The sequence below is a fragment of the Rhamphochromis sp. 'chilingali' genome, assembly GCF_963969265.1.
Source record: "Rhamphochromis sp. 'chilingali' genome assembly, chromosome: 19".
Classification (NCBI taxonomy): domain Eukaryota; kingdom Metazoa; phylum Chordata; class Actinopteri; order Cichliformes; family Cichlidae; genus Rhamphochromis; species Rhamphochromis sp. 'chilingali'.
In genome coordinates this window covers 21756656-21776315 of record NC_137946.1, presented here as the reverse complement: position 1 = coordinate 21776315, position 19660 = coordinate 21756656, and the positions used below count along the sequence as shown (strand labels likewise).

General features: G+C 41.1%; 1 protein-coding gene and 1 long non-coding RNA gene across 2 annotated transcripts in view; one reads left to right on the top strand and one right to left on the bottom strand.

The window, feature by feature from the left end:
* kctd16b (potassium channel tetramerization domain containing 16b) overlaps positions 1 to 19660 on the top strand; it is an 87403-nt gene that overhangs the window by 4746 nt on the left and 62997 nt on the right. The window lies entirely within an intron of this gene.
* LOC308387585 overlaps positions 1 to 19660 on the bottom strand; it is a 73751-nt gene that overhangs the window by 33223 nt on the left and 20868 nt on the right. The window lies entirely within an intron of this gene.

Genomic DNA, 19660 nt, shown 5'->3' with positions numbered 1-19660 from the left:
AGCACTCAAAACGCTTTATGTAACTTACCCCATCCACAACAGCTTCTGCTGAAGTGCTTTCTATCTAACAGTTGCAAACATTCATACTCCTATGGATGCATCAGAGAACATCTTGTGGTTAGTATCTTGCCCAGGGATATTTGGCATGCACACTGGAACAGCCAGGGATGAAACCATCAACCTTCTGATTAGTAGATGACCTGCTCTACCTCCTGAGCTACAGTCACCTCAGAATCCAGTATAGTGGTGTAGAAAATTATATATTTGAAAAAATAAAATAAAATAAAAAAGGAAAAAAACAAGCAAACTGATGGACCTAACTGCATTTTTTTCCACCTCTGGGATGAGGGCCAGAGCCCCTGGTTTCAAAAAACACAGAGTCATGCATTCATCAGCGGCCTTGGGGAAAACCAATGCTAATCACATCAGTCAAATGAACGTGTGGTCCCAGAGCAAACTGGAGTAATTAAAAAAACAAAACAAAAACAAAAACAAAAGAAAACAAATGAACAATCAAACAGAAAAACGATTTGCAGAACTGTGTCCAGAGCTCTGCATTAAATGCCGGCATAAAGCACAATGACTCGAAGGCTCTTGGCTCTCATAACCTTCAGAAGTAGCACTAACAAGCTAAATAAAGTGGTGTTGAGGGCTGCTCAGATGAACACACACACACACACACACACACACACACACACACACACACACACACACACACACACACACACACACACACATACACACACACACACACACACACACACACACACACACACACACACACACACACGCACATTGCTTATACAACATCTGTGGACTGCTGCTGCCTTTCCTTGCTTACTGACAAACAACAAATGCTTCCTGGCTTTGCTGACAAATGTTCAGCTTGTTAGAGGCCACATGCTCAAAGGAGAATGGCAGATGTGCTTTGGCCTGTACTTCACTTCACAGTAGATATGCACACAGGTAAGCATGGCATTACGGAGCTTGTATAATGCTGTGGAATCACTGCAGTCACTGACAGTCCCATGCTTATCTGCCTGTCACATTTTTGGCTCGCTCATCAACCCCCCTGTCTCCCCCACCCCCACTACGCACGCACGCACACACACACACACACACACACACACACACACACACACACACACACACACACACACACACACACACACACACACACACTCTTCCGCTCCTTCATTGTCTGTCTTCGGTCTCTTTTCTTTTCATGTCACCTCATTTTGCTCTAGTCAGTCATACCCAACTCTTCTCTCTTGTCTCGGTTCCCACTGTCCCTCTCCTCAGCTTCATTTTGCTACATGCGCCGCAGGGGTAAGGAGCGCTGTGGCGGCACCAGTTGCCTTTATATGCCTCACTGAAGCGTCACGCCTTCTGTCTTGCTTCTTATTCACATCTTTGTCTGTGTGACTCTGTAATTGTTTATTTTATCTCCAGATTTCTCATTCCTCATTTGAGGTATTCTATCAGCCTTTTTAGTGTACACTACTGTTAAGTCTGTTAAGTTATGTGTGCCTACTTTTGCTTACTTGTCATCTTAGGCTGTTTATTTTTTATTATTCTTGTTTCACCTTAGTAATGACCCCTGCACTGAGCAAGTTCCATAAAAAAAGATTTTTCCCACAGTGTTCTGGAAAACAAAAGACAAGTCTGCTGTGTATTTAGCCCTTCCTTTAACCTCACTTAACATCTTTTGGATGAATGGCATCATCAGCTGCAGGTCTTACCAATTTCACTGCCTTACTAATGCTTATGTGGCTGAATGGCCCAAATCTCTGCAGCTAGGTTCAAAATGTTGTTAAAAGTATTCCCTGAAAAGTGGAAGTTGTTATGGCATGACACGGAGGCCTGTTGTTTTGTGATGAGCTCTGCAAAAAGCGCATTTGCTGTCGGTGCAATGTTCAGTTGTTTAAAGAGCTTTGGCCATGTAGGCAATCTACCTGACACATCTATGTTACCATTACCAGCTGTGAATCATTTCCCTTAGGCCTCCCAGTGGGTGGTGTACCAAAGCACCCTACAATTAGCTAGCTAGTGTTACCAAAAACCTAATTGCTTGTTTTAGTCAAATGAGTATCTTCAGGGAAAGCAGGCTAAACAAGACAATGCTGTGTCAAGGTTTTTTCTTCCGTTTTTTCCATGGATAAATCTTTGCACAGAAACAGTCTTGATTGTCAGCTATCTTGTTATTTTATATTTAGAACACACACAGAGGACAAAAAAACCCATACACAACAGAAATGACTGATCTTTAGACACATTTGGACAAACACTTGATCATGAAATCTGGTCTTTTAATGAAGCGTTTTAATGAAGGTTTTTGTCTAAAAGCCCTGACGTCGGAAACTAATATGTTCCCCTTTAGGAAAGATATGAAATACATTTTGCATATTTGTTCGCAGACAGCAGCTCTAACTTGTAAATTTCCATCAGATAAGCAGCAAAGCTGTCCTGAGCCATAACATTTACACCACCATACTTTAGGCCAAACAGAGCATTTCAGCATCTCCTGAAAAGTTCTGTTTGACCTGCACCAAACTGTACCAAAGTCTACTGTTGCTTTGGCAAGAAAAATAATTGTGCTGCTAAGATAGCTCAGACAGTAGATAGATACAGTGTGACACCAAAAATTACCAAAGTTATGTGCAGATCCTGTAATGGCATATTAGGGTTGTCATGATTCGAGTTTTGAGGAGAAGACAAACGACTGCATGGTCTCAGTAGATGCCAGAATAGTGATCTTTATTACACACTTCTAAGACAGAAGCATGGGAAGACAAGCGTACAGCCACAGATCTCCGCCGGGCGGCGGCTCTCCATATCTTTTATATTATTCATGATGACGTCACACAGACCTTACTGGAAATGATATCAAGTCCCCACAATCCCAAAAGTTCTCCTTATATAGACATCATATGGTACTTTTAGAGAAAAACAAGTGTGTGATCTGTTGTGCATTTTGTGAAACTGTGAGTCCAACTAGAGGAGATGTCCTGAGACGACCTCCCTTTGTTAATAAGTGTGTATGTGAGGGAACGTGCGTGTGTTACATAAGTCTGTATATATGTGCACGTTAGTGAGGCCTGACTACGTGCATATCTGAATGTAACAGTCCAGCTCGAGTGGAGTGGTGATGTTGCAACAGTTTAAGCAGAGAGAAAGTAAGCTGGTGGAGAATTACCTTATAGCCGATTTACTAAGAAACTAAGAAACTGATAAACTGATGCAGACTAATGAAGTAATAATGAACTTACAACAGTGCATGTAAATGATATCAGTGAGATTAAAATAACATCCATTATCCTAACAACTCCTTTGAAGCAATGTAAGACATTCAACATAATACAGGTCAATCCAACAGATCTAATGATTTTCACACTCTTCTAAGTCAGAGGTCTAATGCAAACTAAAACTACATACCATATTATAATGCAACTACTTTGATCTCATATATAAGGTAACATATGATAACAAATTAATCTCCACAGGGTTCTTGGAGACGTCTTTCTGCATCCTTGTCTTCCTGAGTTGAATTTGTTGGTGCTGAATGTAATGGCAGTTGCTTGAAATCTACACCACTTGTAGTTGATTTCCCTCAAGGTAACATAATTAATTCAAAATATTTCAAGAGCTCTTTGGATCCTGGCATCATGACACCACACACTTGAATCTCAAACAGATTAATTAAGACATATTTCACCTGCCACTTCATAAACTGGTTCATATCGTTGACAGTTTAGAACTCCATCCACCCAATCATGCATCCATGCATCCAACCATTTTCTTCTTCTTATCCTGATCTAGATGTGCCGTTTCCCTGAGACCATCCCTTTGTGTATTTAAATCATGGCTATAAGTAGAAAAAGTGAATTGTATGAGTATGTCATTTGTATTAATCTGCACTATTTAAAAAAATGATTGGATATTTGTCCTGTAAAAACATGTTAAGGAAGCAAATCTATCGGCTGTACTTTTTCAGTGACTCCAGATGCTTTGCTTAGGGGCACTGCAACAGTGGATGAAAAGGTAACTTACCTTCTATTCCCAACATTGTCAGCCTTCACTCAGGGAAATTGTATTTTCTTGCCATAAGCTGAACCTCCTTTATCTCTTCCAATCCTCCGTTTGCTTGTTATCCATCACCCTGTCTCCTCTTCTCCTCTAATTGTACCTATCAATCTCTTTCTGTTTCAGGCTATTCAAATTCTGAATAGTCTCTGAAGCCTTACAATGCAAAGTGTATTTAGCAATTTGTTGCATGGCTGAAGTGATTGATAATCATCTCTTGTGACAGTTACTTCAGTGAATTGCTAACGTTGACCACAGCAGAACCTTCAAGCAAAACATCTACCATGTGGCAAAAAAAGAAATATTTAAAGTCTTCAGAAAAAAATGATTTTGTTGGATCAGGATGTTTTTCCATCGAGGCTTTATTTTTACCTCCGCGGAACATGCCAGTGAGTGAATTATGTGTCATCACAAATGGCCACTTTCATGCGCCCATGTATGCTGGCGTGTGACACACTATGCCATTAGCTTTTTACGCACAGACGAGTAACTCCTTGTGTGGCAAATGTGATTTGGCAGGTGGCAGCAATTACGGTGTCTGTGCTTGTGTGTGTGTGTATGTGATAATGTGTGACCCATGTTGCACTACCTGAGGCATTTGCACACCCGTTGAGCCGCCAGCTAAAACCACCTGCACTCTACCGCTCTAACATATACGGAAAGACACACTCATCACCATGTGAAACTACATCATGCCAATCCTGCAAGCTTCTCCCAGACCAGTCAGTGATGACATTAGCAGCAGCGGCCCCCGTGCTGCAGGCCTGTAGGAAGTGATTAGCCGAGGAGCAGACAGGCCATGACAGCTCTGAGGAGAGTCTTGATAGAGACAGCTGCTACCCTGGCCTCAGCACCACAGGGGAGTCCACCACCACACACCTCAAGTTTGCGTTATTTAGAGTGAGACAGAATGGGAGAGGAAGCAGGTGGGGGGTACAGTTCAGTGCCTGAAAGAAGGGACAAATACAGATACGGACACTTTTCTTTTCTTCTTACAAATATTTCTGCTTGTATAACTGCTGCTGATACTGCTTGCTCTCGCTCTCTCTATCTACATACATATATATTACTTCAGAAAATTGCTGATTTGACCATTTTCACAAGAATGTTTTTATGTTTCTTAAGCTGCTTATCAGTGACCTATGAATCAAACAAAACATAAAAGACATAAAAAGGCACCAAGCTCAATTGAGAAAAGAACCAGCGTTGAGCACTTCGTTACTAGCAGCTTGTTGCAAACACACAAAATTTGCTCCATTTTTTTTCCTCTTTTGTCAAATCTACAAAAATGCCAAAGATAATACAGTTTGACAGGCATAAAATACCAACAAGCTGATTCCCAAAGTGCTATTAGCCAAGACCTTAACATATCTCAGCATGCACGGTGGGCAGAGTATCCTTAATGAGCTTCTGGAAACGGGACTATTGCAGGTCAAGCTGCAGAAATAAAAACAAGCAAAGCAAAATGTCATGTCTTTAGGAAATTGTAAAATAGGGAAAAAAAACCTGACATAGGACTGGGGAGATGCACCTGGTCATCTATACTGTTTGCTGAAATCTTATTGTGAAGCTGGCTTCAAGAAACCATTCTTAATATGAAGGGAAGCAGGCAGAAAAGAGTGAAGTATGCTAAATTACACAAGAATGGGACTGAAAATCAGTGGCAACAGGTCAACTGTTTAAAGTCAAATGTTCAAATTCTCATCAATATGTACAGAGCATGTCACAGGAGAGGTACAACAGTGAGTGTCAACATTCATCGGTAAAACAAGGTAGAGGCTCTATCATGGTTTTGGGCTGTATCTCAGCCAGTGGTGTTGGGAATCTTGTCAAAACCGATGGATATGGAGTTTGATCCACCTTGCAATACCATCTGGAAAGTTAGACCTGTAAGTCTCAGTTTTTGATAATGAATTTCAACACATCTTTGCAAGTTTTAATAAATTGCTCTATTTCCCATTATCTTAGCAAGATATAAAGAAAAGGGGGGTTTCTCAAGGCTCAGTATATGTAGACAGACTGTCTTATACCTGGGAACTGGCTATTCTAACTGCTACAGCTGTGTGTTTTTTTCTTTTTTAAAGCTGTCTCAGTTAAAGCCTCAATAGAGCTCCAAGAGGGAGAGAAGGAAAAAAAATGACAAGATAAGAAAGAAAAGAGTTACTTAAAGGTAAACTCTAAAAGTAGTCTAGGGCAAACAAAAAATGAACTAAATTTTCACTTTTGAAATAGAGTTTACTCACCTTTTGAAAGTGATAGAAAATACGTTATGGGATATGTTATAGATAGATGTCTTAAAAAGTAACCCAATCCTGAAACTGTGTATTGTTTTGCATTTATTTAGCCAGTTTCTAATCAATTTGGCACATATAAAAGCAAGAGGGCAACAAGGAAACAAGGAAAGGCCAAGTAGATCATATAGAAAGAAGTACTTGTTTGCATAGCCTCATTTTGAACTTCTCCCTTAGATGTTTGGTGTAGCTAGAGTAACTTTCCATGATCCCCTCCCACTGGAGAATATGGGGAATTACCAAGCTCGGAGACAAAGAAAGAGGAAGAAATACACAAACAAAACAAAGTAACAGTGGAGCATCAACAACAAGCTTTCCTAAGTCCTCGGTGACTCCCTACTCTCTTAGCCGTCTATCAGTCCATTTTCTTTTCCTCTGTGACTCCTGGCACTCTATTCTCTCTGCGGCGGTGGCACAGCTGATATAATGCTGATGCTCTTTCCCGTTGTGTTGAAATAAGTGCACTGTGGTGCGACGAGGTGTGGAGCGTTGCCATAATGACAGAAACTGCAGCTGGAGAGCCTCTTCACAAACTCAACCCACCAGCTGGCTCCTGCAATGCATCAATGCTTTAATAACCCTGCTATGTGCCATTCCAGATTGGCTGTAAATGCAATGTAAAGGGTATACAGCAAGTATAAAACAGCAAAAGTAAGAGGGAGTCTATGACGATGTTTTTTTGCTGCTGGTTCGGTCAATATTGTTTGGAGAGAGATCAAACTAACAGCTTTAGAATCAGCGCAAAAAGGGTGTAAACACAAAGCGCGGACCCGCCGAAACATCAGAATCAGCGAGCTGTCAGCTTTCAGCCTCGACCGTGTCCGTGCCGTCGGGTGAGAAAGGCGACATCTCACTGATTCTGATCTGCAGGTCCGTGCTTTGCGTTTACGTCTTTGTGCAGAAGCCGTGTACCTGCTCTCATTTACTGTTTTAAATGTTTGGTGGTTGTCAAAATTTTGTGACGTTCCACCTGAGATTCTGGAATTTTGGGCAAAATACATTTATATAAAAAAATCGATTCAGGATTTTAATGAATCGATATCACGTTATCCAAGCCAGAATCGATTGTAATCAATGAATCGATTATCAAAACCCACCACTATTTTCTAGCTAGGCAGCAAACCATCCACTACAGCTGTTTCTGCCTCTGAAAGCAGACCAACAGTCGCGATCCTGATCTTTGAGGATGCTGACGAGCTGCCAGTTCAGTCAGTCTAGAAGTATTCAGTGTTCTGCAAGTTCAACTAAAACAGGTGCTAAGATTGATATGAATACATCGATTGCAGCTTTATGGCTAGGAAATGTGCATCTATTGGTGACTGTGGATAGAAGAAGTATAAGGATACAATGAGATGGATGCTAATCTCTGAAACTGCTCTTAGTGGATCATGTTTGTCATTAAATGATAGTTTTATTCTTACACTTCCCTCTAATCCCCCCTTTACGGATTCCCTTTAAGTTGTTGTTTTGAAACAGTCATGTTATTGATCTTGTCAATTTTTTGCCTTTAAGTTCCTTGAATTTTAAAAAAACTTAAAGAAGTTTCTTTATTCAGAGAAAACCTCAAGAATCAGACGATCCCATTTGAGCAAGCATTTGGCTATGGTGGGAAGGAAAAACCCCCTTTAACAGGAAGAAACCTCTAAGCAGAACGAGGCACAGAAAGGGATGTGAGAAAGGGGGCAGCCATCTGCTGTAACTAGTTGGGGGTGATGGAAGTGAGACAAAAGACACACTGTGGAAGAAAGCCAAAGATTAATGATAACTAATGATTAAAAGCAGAGTGAAGTAGAAACACTCAGTGCATCCTAGGAAGCCCATATCAGACAAGATCTATTGCAGGTAATCTGAGCCACCACTAACTATATGTTTTATTAAAAAGGAAAGTTTCTGGCCTAATCTTAAAACTGAAGAGGGTGTCTATCTTCTAAATACAGACTTGGAGCTGGTTCCTCATAGGAGGCATCTAGAAGGCTGCAGACTCTGCTTCTCATTCTACTTTTAAATATCCTTGGAACCACAAGTAAGCTATCAGTCTAAGAGCAAAGAGCTCTATTTGTGTGATATGGTACAATGAGGTATTTAAGATGGGGCCTGATTATTATTGATTAATTATTGATGGATTTAAACAAACATTTACCTTCATAAGTTGGAGTTAAATGAAGGGGGTTGTAATGTGGCACTTTCTGAGTCCCGTCCAAGGTGCTTCATCTTTTTAATTCATCAGCACCTGCATTCAGCTCCATCAGGAAGAAAACTTCACAAAGAAACCTCACAGTTTGATCATGTTTGGAACCATTTCTTATTCTGTTGTGCCTCATTAGAATCACACATTGTCGCTCACACAGCAGTGGTCCACATCCCGTTTGAGCATATGGTCATACCCTTGTAATTTCATTCCTCGGTGCTTTATATCTTCCTGGGGCAGAATGACAGTGCCATTTCATTTAGAAGCAGCAACGAAGTCTTTATGTGTATTAAGATAGCTAGAGGCACTGGTGTAGTAACTCCAGAGGAAATTATCTCTGGCAGAAATTGCAAAGGTAACTTGTGATACCAGCCGAATGTGTCTTGGTCTTAGAAAAGGCTTTGTTTCAAATTTCCTTCCTTTACCACTGAGAGAAAAGATGCAAATAATTGTCAAATGTCGTTATCCTGAATGTGCTAGAGCCCAAAAGAGGAGAAATAATTAATCTCAAGCCATTACAGTTACATCTTAAACAGATACCTGAAACCATAAGTCATGGAGCTTCCAGAGAAGAGTGTCTGGGCACTTTTACAGTTGTGAATGTCTTAAAGGAGTATATACTATATTTAAGCAGTTAAACACTTTTAGCAGGCAGTACCACTGTTAAGGATTATTCCAAACTTCTACACTGTGTCTCATTAGTAATCCCTCTTTGTCATGTCAGGGTACTCAGCTGCTTGCTAGAGCATACTGTCATCGCCATTTCATTCCTAAGTATCTGTGAAGCTCCCTGTCCATTAAAACACACACACATGCTGTAAGCATATGCATGGCATGCATGCACACATGATCCCTCCTCCCCTCGCACACACTCGAAGGTTAACTTTATATAAACAGCTCACAGATGAAAAATGGCTCTCATTAGAGAAAAGATTATAAATCAGACCGCTCACTTAAACACACTTAGTGTATCAACAGATACCGGCAATCTTTTCACTGTTGTGTAGCGTACCTACTGCCTATTAATTTCAGCCAGAATGAATTTTGTGCAATGCTTCATTACAAAGTAACACCTACCATGCACACAAATTATTAGACATACCATGCTGAACCTTAAGCCACCTCATCGCCTAACATTTCTGCTGTAATCTGTTTTCTTTGCTTTCATCTGTAGCTCCCTTTTAAGACTGAGGGGGATTTACAGGGTAAATATATCACACTGAGATCAGAGTTCATACCTGAACACAGTTGCACCTCTCTCTCTCTTCTCTAGAAAGCAGAACTTTCAGCTTGTTTACATGCACATGCCTTCATAGGCTGCAGCCTATTTGTCTCATCTGTGTGGGACCTAACTAGAACTAACATGTATACATTCGTATATATATATATATATATATATATATATATATATATATATATATATATATATATATATAACCCCGACTTACGAAATTAATTCGTTCCCGAGGGTCTTTCATAAGTCGAAAATCGTCGAAGTCGAAGCACCCATCGCGCCTTTTGAGTGAGGCAATGCTGAACAATAGGCTAATTGATAACTAGAATAACAATACGTCATTCAAGTGGAACAGCAAAGCGCAATTACGAAAGCCAAGGGGTTGTCACATGATTTGGAAGGCTTTGTGGGCATTGTGGGCTCGGCCAATCAGAGCCAGTGGATTTTGTAACATGGGCATTTTGCCGTAACACGGGCAACAATATTGCCGTTCAGTGCGTTCGTAACTTGAATTTTTCGTTTAATGCGGTATTCTTAAGTCGGGCTTCCACTGTATATGTGTGAATAAAAACAAAAAGACCACTGAATAATCACTTCTTGGGTTTTTGGTTAGCTTTGCCTGATCAAAGTCCAGTGAAAATGAACAGGTGTTTTTCGACTGATAGTTAGGAGGATTTTTAGAAAACCAAAGCGTCCACTGTAATCCCATCTAGCCCACAGTCTTGTTTACTATTCATGCTATAATGAATTACTGAGAGCTGTTCACAGTAGACTGCCCAGTCCGTGGCAGTCCAAAACAGGTCCCTGGCTGTTTGTTTGAAAAAGTAATGGTTTGCTACTGAGATCCCTATGTACACATACAACCTGTGTAATGGTCTCCTAACTGCACAAGCCAGTATTACCTGTGTGTAGAAGATGATTTGCTGTCTGTGAACCTGTGTGATTATGGTCTGCAGACAGGAGGTCTGTTGATAAATTGGTTTTGTGGGACAACAGCAACCGCATCAAAGTGCAAACATCCCACAGCACATATGCACAAATGCATGCAAGTACACACTCGCACAGACTATATAGATAAGATCAGACAGCATTCTGGCCCAGAGACACATTGTTTACTACTAGATTAACCTTTTTTTTTTTTTTTTTTTCTTTTTTTTTAAATGACATCAGAAACAGCAGTATGCGACATTACATGATGGCAGAGCTTCAGTTCATCCTTTGTCATTTTTTTTTTTTTTTTTTTAATAAATAGGACAGGGGGAATGAATGAGAGAAAGAGGGGGAGAGAAAGAAAGAAAACCAAAGGGGAGAAGAGACGGTGAGAAGGGGGGGGAAGAGAGAGAAAAAAAAAAAAAGAACTCCTGGGTCACCTGTATGGAGAAAAAAAAAAAACAAACAAAAAAAACAAACAGAGGAGACAGCAAACAACAAAGAGCAACATAATAATAGAGAAAACAAAGCACCATCACAATAAACTAGCTAGTCATAGATATCAATATTTACTAAATAATAAACGATATTGTGCAGCACGCAAGATAGACAGCGCACAGTGTGCTTTGAGGCAGCAGCCAAGAAAGCTTTAGTCCGCGTCTGTGAATACCCATGTGTGCATACCTGTGTGGATCAGCATGCTTGCATTCCAAAGGTTTCTCCATGTAATGATCTGCTAGGGAGTGTGGGGGGGCCACAGCCCCGTCCTCCAGGGTGTGAAGCGGGTATGGAGGAGATCAAAACTCCAGACATCCAGAGGCCCCCAGAACACAAGAGACCATGGAAGACCAACAGAGGGGCAGCCGCGCCACTGTTCCAGTAAGAGCTGAGGAGAGTCCCAGATGAGGGCTCGCCCAGCAGCCGCGGAGCAGAAGTCAGGGGGAGTTGCAGTGACGCGCCCGTGAGCTCCGCCGGCCCCCAGCTGTGCCTGAGTGACCCCACCTCCAAAGGGGGCCCGAGCGAGCCCCAGGCCCCAGGCCCCGACAAGCGGCCGCCAAGGAGTGAGCCGGTGTGTACCCGGACGCCCACCCCCAGACACAAAGAACCACCAACACACCGACACCTGAGGGAGTCCGCCACCGGCAGGGGAAGTGGTGGTGGGTGGAGATAGGCCTCCAAACCTTGGAGGGCCTGAGGTGTCCCCAGAGAGGTGGCGTCTGATACCCAACCTGACATATAGACACAGACATACAGGCACACACAGACACAAACATCCATTCCCCCCCTCATGCTCTCATATGCACTCACTCCACACTCAACCAACGTGGAGACAGACATAAAGAGACGCTGTACACACAATCACACTCCCCAAGCGTACTCTACGAACCGGGTCTAGGTACCCTTGCCCCTGGAGGGGGGAATTGCACCCAGACCCAGGTGGTGTTACCCTTTTCCCTGCGTGGGGAGAGGCAGACCACCCCGACTCCGCAGCAGCAGGGAGGCCCCACACCCCAGACCGCAGTCGGACGGCCAACTCCTCCTACTAGCCCTCCCGCTCCAGCAGGCCGCAGAGAATGGGGGTGGGAGATACTAGATTAACCTGGCCAAAGCTTTAGAGGGATTAGTAAGCAGTGTGCGCCTTTACAAAAGTCAACACAACCAAGGCACCAACGCTAACAAAAGTCCAATCTGCAGACCTGTCTTTGTGTCTGCATGCAAGTGCCAGCCATACCAGGGACTGATATGATCTCAGGACTGCAGCAGGCTCATTTGTACATGAACATGCTTGTGTGTGCTGGGATGAGAAACAAGCAAATGGAGCAAGACAATTATCTACATCCATCACTTCAGAAACTCATTTAGTCAATTAAAACTGTTACAGGCTGACATTTAGGTGCAATGATCCCATTTTAATAATTAAGACTGTCATGCACACACACACAAACACGCGCACACACAGAAATACACATACACACGCACACACTAAGCTGTTAAAATGGTAGGATCAGAGCAATAATGTAGTTGTCTCATAATATAATGACATGTCCTTGTTGAAGCGCAAATCTCATTCATCCTGATTAGGAGTGTGTGTGTGTTATATTTTCTTGTGAGTGTGTGTGTGTGTGTGTGTGTGTGTGTGTGTGTGTGTGTGTGTGTGTGTGTGTGTGTGTGTGTGTGTGAGGTGTAACAGGGGACACTAGCCTTTTCAGAGTTCACTCCCCTGTTTTCGTGTGACACTCGAAAACAAATGTCACTCTGCCTTCTGTTATCAGACATCATTCGCCCTTTGCAGACGCTCTTCTTTGTTCTACTTCTTAACTTCACCAAGCCTCACTTCTCTTTCACGGATGAATACACGAAGAATACTTGATCAGCTATGCTTTGTTTCTTTTTTCAGCTAAAAAACATTGTGCGGCTGGAGAGATGTGCCACAATGCTCAAACCAACCAATCAAAATTAGACTCAAAAACAGACAAACGCTAAAGAAAAATATTTATATGAAATTGGCAACCATTAATCCAAAAATGAATATTTAAAATAACTATTCAATTTACTTTTGAACTTACAATCTCTTTAAAAATGTTTTGTTTTTTATCGTGTGTGTGATTTTGGGTAGTATGCTAGTGTTAATACCTTCTCAAGGCCTTTGGAGGACTTTGCCTTGTTTGGATTTTTGATTTCCAGCTCCTGTTTACTGGTCAGGTGGTTTGTGTTCTCACTGTAACACTTAGGGCATCGTAATTCTGTGCTGTTAAGCACACCACATGGGCCATCTGGATATTTGTTAATAAAGTTTTCAGTGCAACAGAATATTCTATGTATATTATATAAGCAACTCTTTTGATGATTAAATTACAAAAAAATGCATTTGTAATCAGTTACAGCTACCGAGATGGGATACATCCAAAAATATTCTAATTACCTCTTATAAAAAAATGTGTACAATATTTGTAGACTAAACCAGTCATCTTGTTGCACTGCATGCTTTTGTTCTGCAGGAATACCTTCATTTATATTTGCGGACAACGTGGGTTAGCAAAGTTACTATAATGAACTTGAATGCAACACCATGAAGAGGGGGATTCATTCACATTAGCACAGTTCAATTCATTTTGTAGTAAGCACAAAATGTAGCACTGTTTTTGACAAGTTCTTTTCTATTTTCCTTTTTCAAAATTTCAACCACTTTTTGTCTGCCAGTCCAATCGCTTTGCAACCAGTGAACGAGGCCAGGCTGCCGGCACTGTCGTTCCTTGGAATTCATTAACGTTTTCCCTTTTCAAATCGGTCCGATGTGGACTGTGATGAAAATGTAGTCCACATTAAAATGCTTGCTCATTACATTCAAAACTGTGTAACTAGTAATCTGTGATGTACAGCTACATGCAATGCCCTCCTTCCAAACACTGATAACTTGAACTAAATACATTTTTTAAAAAGGGGAAGCAAAACAGAAAAAGGGACAGCAGAGAAACAAACACATGATGGCTAATCAGAGCACAGCTAACTTTCCAGTAATGGTTTCAGTATATGTCTGCTGCATTACAAAGTTTTCTGTTTTTAGCAGTTTTACAGCTAACGTTATTGCAAACTATCAATGGATGCTTAGATATGGCTCAGTGGCAACACAGAAATATGCTTTGGAATGAAATCTACAAGTGGGCGTTGAGCATATAGGGCACAAGCATATTTTTCTCTGTTTTTTGTTTGTCTTCTCAGGTCTCACCTTCCTCTTCCATATTTCCTGCTGCTTTAAGGATTTGATTCTGAGCCAGTCATACAGATCAGATAGGTTTCAGTTTTCTCCCGAGCATTTAAAACATTGTGGTGTTGTGGTGAGAGCACAGCCTCCTCTCTTCCGTAAACAATCTGCAACTGCTTGTTTTACTGATTCCAAACATTAGACCTGAAGTGAACAGAGTGATATAGCTGCCAGTGTTGCAGCTGCCGACAGATGTTTTTTTTTTAAATTCAGGGTTGAGCTTCTGTCTCATTGTGTAGTCATTTCGCTTATTAGCCTTCGTCTCTCTATTTCCCTCCCTGCATTTCCCCCACCCACGATGGGAGTGTTTGGTAGGTGCTTGAGACCTTTGTTGTTTGCTGACTATATTCCCGTCTGTATTTGCTTCTCCTTAGCCCCCTTCATCCTGCAAGAAATGGGTTTAGCTGTGATTTCATCCTCTCTTTCTGGAAGAATTGCTGCCATTTCTTTCTATTCTCTGTCCTTATCATTATTGCTCTTTGCTTCACTTTTTCGTTCCAAGTGCCCGAGGAATAAAATCAGGGGCAGAGAAAACAACAGTCCCGTTGGTCCTTTTCATTCTGCGGTGTTTTATTTTCTGCTCCTCTCCCACTGACTCAAGCTTTTTATTTCTTTATTTCTTCAGTAGATTCTCAAACCCTTTCTAATGCTTACTACCACCAAAGAAATATAGGTAGAGACTAACAACAACCAACAGGAATGACAATACAGTAGCCCAGTTACGTTAAGGATGAAAAGATGCACTTCTTGGTCTCTTGCGCCTCTTACATTAATCACATGTAGCATAAATACTAAAGAAAACTTTCAAAGGTCAGATCAAAAAGGGTGGGTAGGACTGAGTTGGTTGTAAGGGAGGCTGGGTCCATCTTCCTGCTCTCAATTGTGAGCAAGTGTTGCCCAGGTGTGTGAAGAGAAAGTCAAGGAAAAGGTCAAAGTTTTTAAGAAATCCATAGGCCTCTTTTGAAACTTTGTTTCAGTTGTTCCTGTTATACTATAGCTTGCATGCATACTAAGACACCGTCCACTGAAAAATGACATGAACACATGAAGTGATCTTACAATATGGTGATGTATAATGTGTGATCTCCAGGGCTCTATTACCCACAATTAGAGCATACTTCATGACAAAAAAAGCATTTGTCTGTTTCTTCTTGTTTCCGTCCTACAACTTCCCCCAGCTGACGCTCCTACTGAAAGCAATAATACAATCCTGAAAAAAATTGACCCCAGTCTGCCTTTTATCTTTAACTTTTCACATGGCAGAGGCAACAGTGACTTAAATCATGAATAGTGACGTTTAGATGATTTAGATCTTAAATCCACACAGAAACACACACACTGCTTACAGAACTGGTACGGGACAAGACCCATCTTGCATCTCAACAGATTCATCAGTTTAAATCAGTGCAGTTGAAGCAAACTATGCATGTAGTCCATATGCCCTTTTCCCCGCCCATGTCCTTCAGGTCTTCCTGGGTAATCCTGATGTGTTTCCAGGTCAGATGGGGGTATTTAATCCCGCTATAATTTTTTAGGTCTTCTATCAGGTGGATGTGCGCAGACGCTCACAGTCCAATCATAATGTGGCTTCAGCAGTCACCTCAAGGTGACACTCACATTAACAATTTAGTGTTTCCAATTAACTGCATGTCTTTGGACTGTTGGAGAAAGCCAGAGTACCCAGGGAGAACTCACGCAAAAAGGGGGAGAACATGCAAACTACACACAGAAAGACCCTGGCTTGATGGTGGAATTGAGTCTGATATTTATCTCTGACTGACGCTTGCATTTCGAAGCTGCATTTGCTCCTAGCACAACGCAACTGAATCTCTGAATATCTGTCTGGACTGTTGAGTTGCACTTTTGTTAATGTAGGCATCATGTTCTGATAGTTAAAAAAACAAGAGAGTGAGAAAGAAAATAATTCACGTTATGCTGCATTTTTTAGACGTTTCTGTTGTCACGGTCCCTAAATCCATCCCTAAACTGCTTCAGTTCAACAAACATTTAATAATGAAAGCTTGATTGCTTACAAAGCACAAACACAAACAAGGGAGATGGGGGGGAAAACAAACAAAAGAAGACCATGAGCCAGCCACACAATAGAGTCCATCTTCTCCCCTAAACTAATATTAGTAAGATAAACTAATCAAACTAAAAAACTGCCAGTAACTCCCAACTCAGCTCGTAATTCATAAATAGAAACCGGAGAAGCAGCAGAAGGATACCAGTGCTGTTAGAGGTGATGGAGGGACTGAGGCGTCAACTGCTAACTGCATGCTCTGTCTTTTCTGGCTTTATATGTGTAGCACTGAGGCTTCTGCAGCCAATCAGAAGTACGGATAAATTAGAGGAGAGAGCAGGATGAGAGACAAGGAAGATAGAAACACAATGGAAGGGTAATAAATGTCTGTGCACAAGTATTTTAAAGCTCGGCGATGCTAAATCATTTTTTGCATTTTGGGTTTTTTTTTTTGTTTTATTAAGTGAAAGTAATGAGAAAAAAAAAGCAATATTTGATTTCTTTTTAACAATTGGAATTTAATCTCATTTTTTGGACACTTAAATCATCAGATCATTGATGGAGGCTAAAAGAAAACTGGTAAAATGAATGTTGCTTCATTCAAACTATTTTATAATCATTGCTTTGGAGGCACACATTACAAATTGAAGATGCAATTGACTAACCAGCAAGGATATAGACGTATCTCAGCCTTGATTATAACGTGTATTAAAAGCATCAGGTGGCCTTGGAGCAACTTGGGTTTTTTAAAATCTCCCAGTTTTGGTGTTCCCTCTTTTTTCCCTAGTTAACATTTAGCCTTCAGTTGGTTTTCTTTGTGAAGTTTGCTTTTAAATCCAAGTGGTTTTGAACGGTTTGCTTTTGCATACCCATCCCTCCCATTCTGTTTCAGTGACAGTGATGTATTTTGGTCCTCCTGCTTACACAGATAGATGTGTCTCATATTGTAACCCTCATTCTTAAGAGGAAATTGTCAGCCTGTGTAATTGCATGTGTCTCTCTGTAACATAAAGTAAACAGCTGAAAGGAGATCGTGTCAGTCACATTTCTGGCATGTCAGTTTATATTGACTCTCCAGTTTTATGTTCAGCATGTATATATATGACCATATATGACATTCAGATATTGAAATGAAGACACCGCTATCCAAAAGTATCAACAAAATGGAGCACATTATGTTTTCTAGACACATATACTGCTGCTGAGACAGCATGTTTTCATAACTTCAAAGGGCAATACACTGACTCTCATTCACTTCCTGCAGACTTACTAACATTACTGTAACTACAACTTGTTCAACTCTAGCATTACCTTAATCTTAACTTAACCTTAACCTTTCACTAAGCTTTTCCACAATGACATTCTATTAGGAATTTACAGTAGGTCCCCACAAGATAAGTAATGCGTGCCTGTCCACCCACCTGCGCGCGTGCACACACACACACACACACACACACACACACACACACACACACACACACACACACACACACACACACACACACACACACACACAAATGCTTACGGTAAGACAGGAATCCATTATCAGTATGGAGTAGCCGAGAGAGAATGTGAGTGATGTGGTATGAGTGGGTGGGGTGCTAATGTGAATGGATGCTTCTCATATATTGCGTGCAGCCACCAGTCAACTGAAGTGATGACTTTGTGCATTCACGCTGAGCGGAGGACTTCCTGTGATCAACTTGGTTATGGTGTGATGAATGCGAGTCAGAACGACTTCATTTTGGAGAGGCGAGGTACTGGAAGCCTCTGCGGCAGGATGTGATGGCTCTGTTTTTGAATTCAGCTAGGAGTAACTTTCACACTGATAGACTCACCGGAGGTTCTGGTGCAGCAATAATCAAAGTTCATGTCTGGTTTATTTTAAATTGCCGCACGCTGCTGTTGTCCACTCTGTTGTAACGTCGTTGAGTCTGTTTCTTCCAGCTTTTAGTGAATTTAAGTCTGTCACACCCCACATTTCAGGATCTGTGTTTGTTTGAAATGGAAACGGTTGTTTTATTTCATTTTAATGCACTAACAAATAACAGCATGTCAACAATTAACCTGTATACTTAAAAACTGGTGTTTCCTTCATATTCTTGCTGCAAAGACCACTTCTTTTGCATTTTCATTGATTGATCATTCTTTTTTTTTTTCAAGCATAAAAACAGCAATATTGAAATCGTAAAAAAAAGCCCTTACTAATGTCTGCAGTCTTCCTTATGGGCTGTGCACACAACTGCAGCAACCTCCATCAACAATGCAGGGCAGCTTGCCCAGGAGGAAAAAAACCTTCAAAAATGGTCTGTGAATCACTCTTAATATTTCTTGTAAATGTTAATTTTATACTTGGGAAATGATTTAGAATAACTCTGGAAAAAAAAAAAAAAAAAAAAAAAAAAAAAAATGACAAAGGATGAACTGAAGCTCTGCCATCACGTAATGTCGCATACTGCTGTTTCTGATGTCATTTAGAAAAAAAAGAAAAAAAAAAGAAAAAAAAAAAAAAAAAAAAAAGAATAACTCTGGAACAGTGTTCTCCCAACTGTCTTTGGCTTTTGCGTCTAACAAACTCCAGTTGGGCAGTTCCCATATAAGTCTTTCTGAAAGGCCTCTCAACAGTGAATGAGCGAGTCAATCAGTCACTGCTACCCCTTAGTTTCTTCAGCTGGTGCAAACATTCGTCTAAGCCAGCCAATAATCTCTGTTTGCCCAGGAAATGTTTCTCGCGATTCCACGGCGTTATATGCACCATAAATTGTAAGGTCATGTGTTATGAAAGAGGTTATCTGATCTGGTATTATTAAGTGATATTTCCACTTCATGGGCTGGCTTTCACTGCTGCTTCACGCGCTCATGGATCATCAGATAAGGCAGCGCTTTGACAGGCAAGCTATTGGCTGCCAGTGCCTCTGGAGACTCAGAGACTCCACAGCTCATGCTGGCAGCAGAAATGGCCCTCATGTATGCATAAACACACAGACACAAACATACACACGCACACAGATGCTCAGAAATACAGAAATGCATGCAGAAATACAGACACACAAACAAATAACTGCAGTGGCAGGTAATAACTTTATTACACTCAACCCATTTTCTTATTGTCTGCATAATGAACATATGAGTGGGGTGGTTCTGGCCA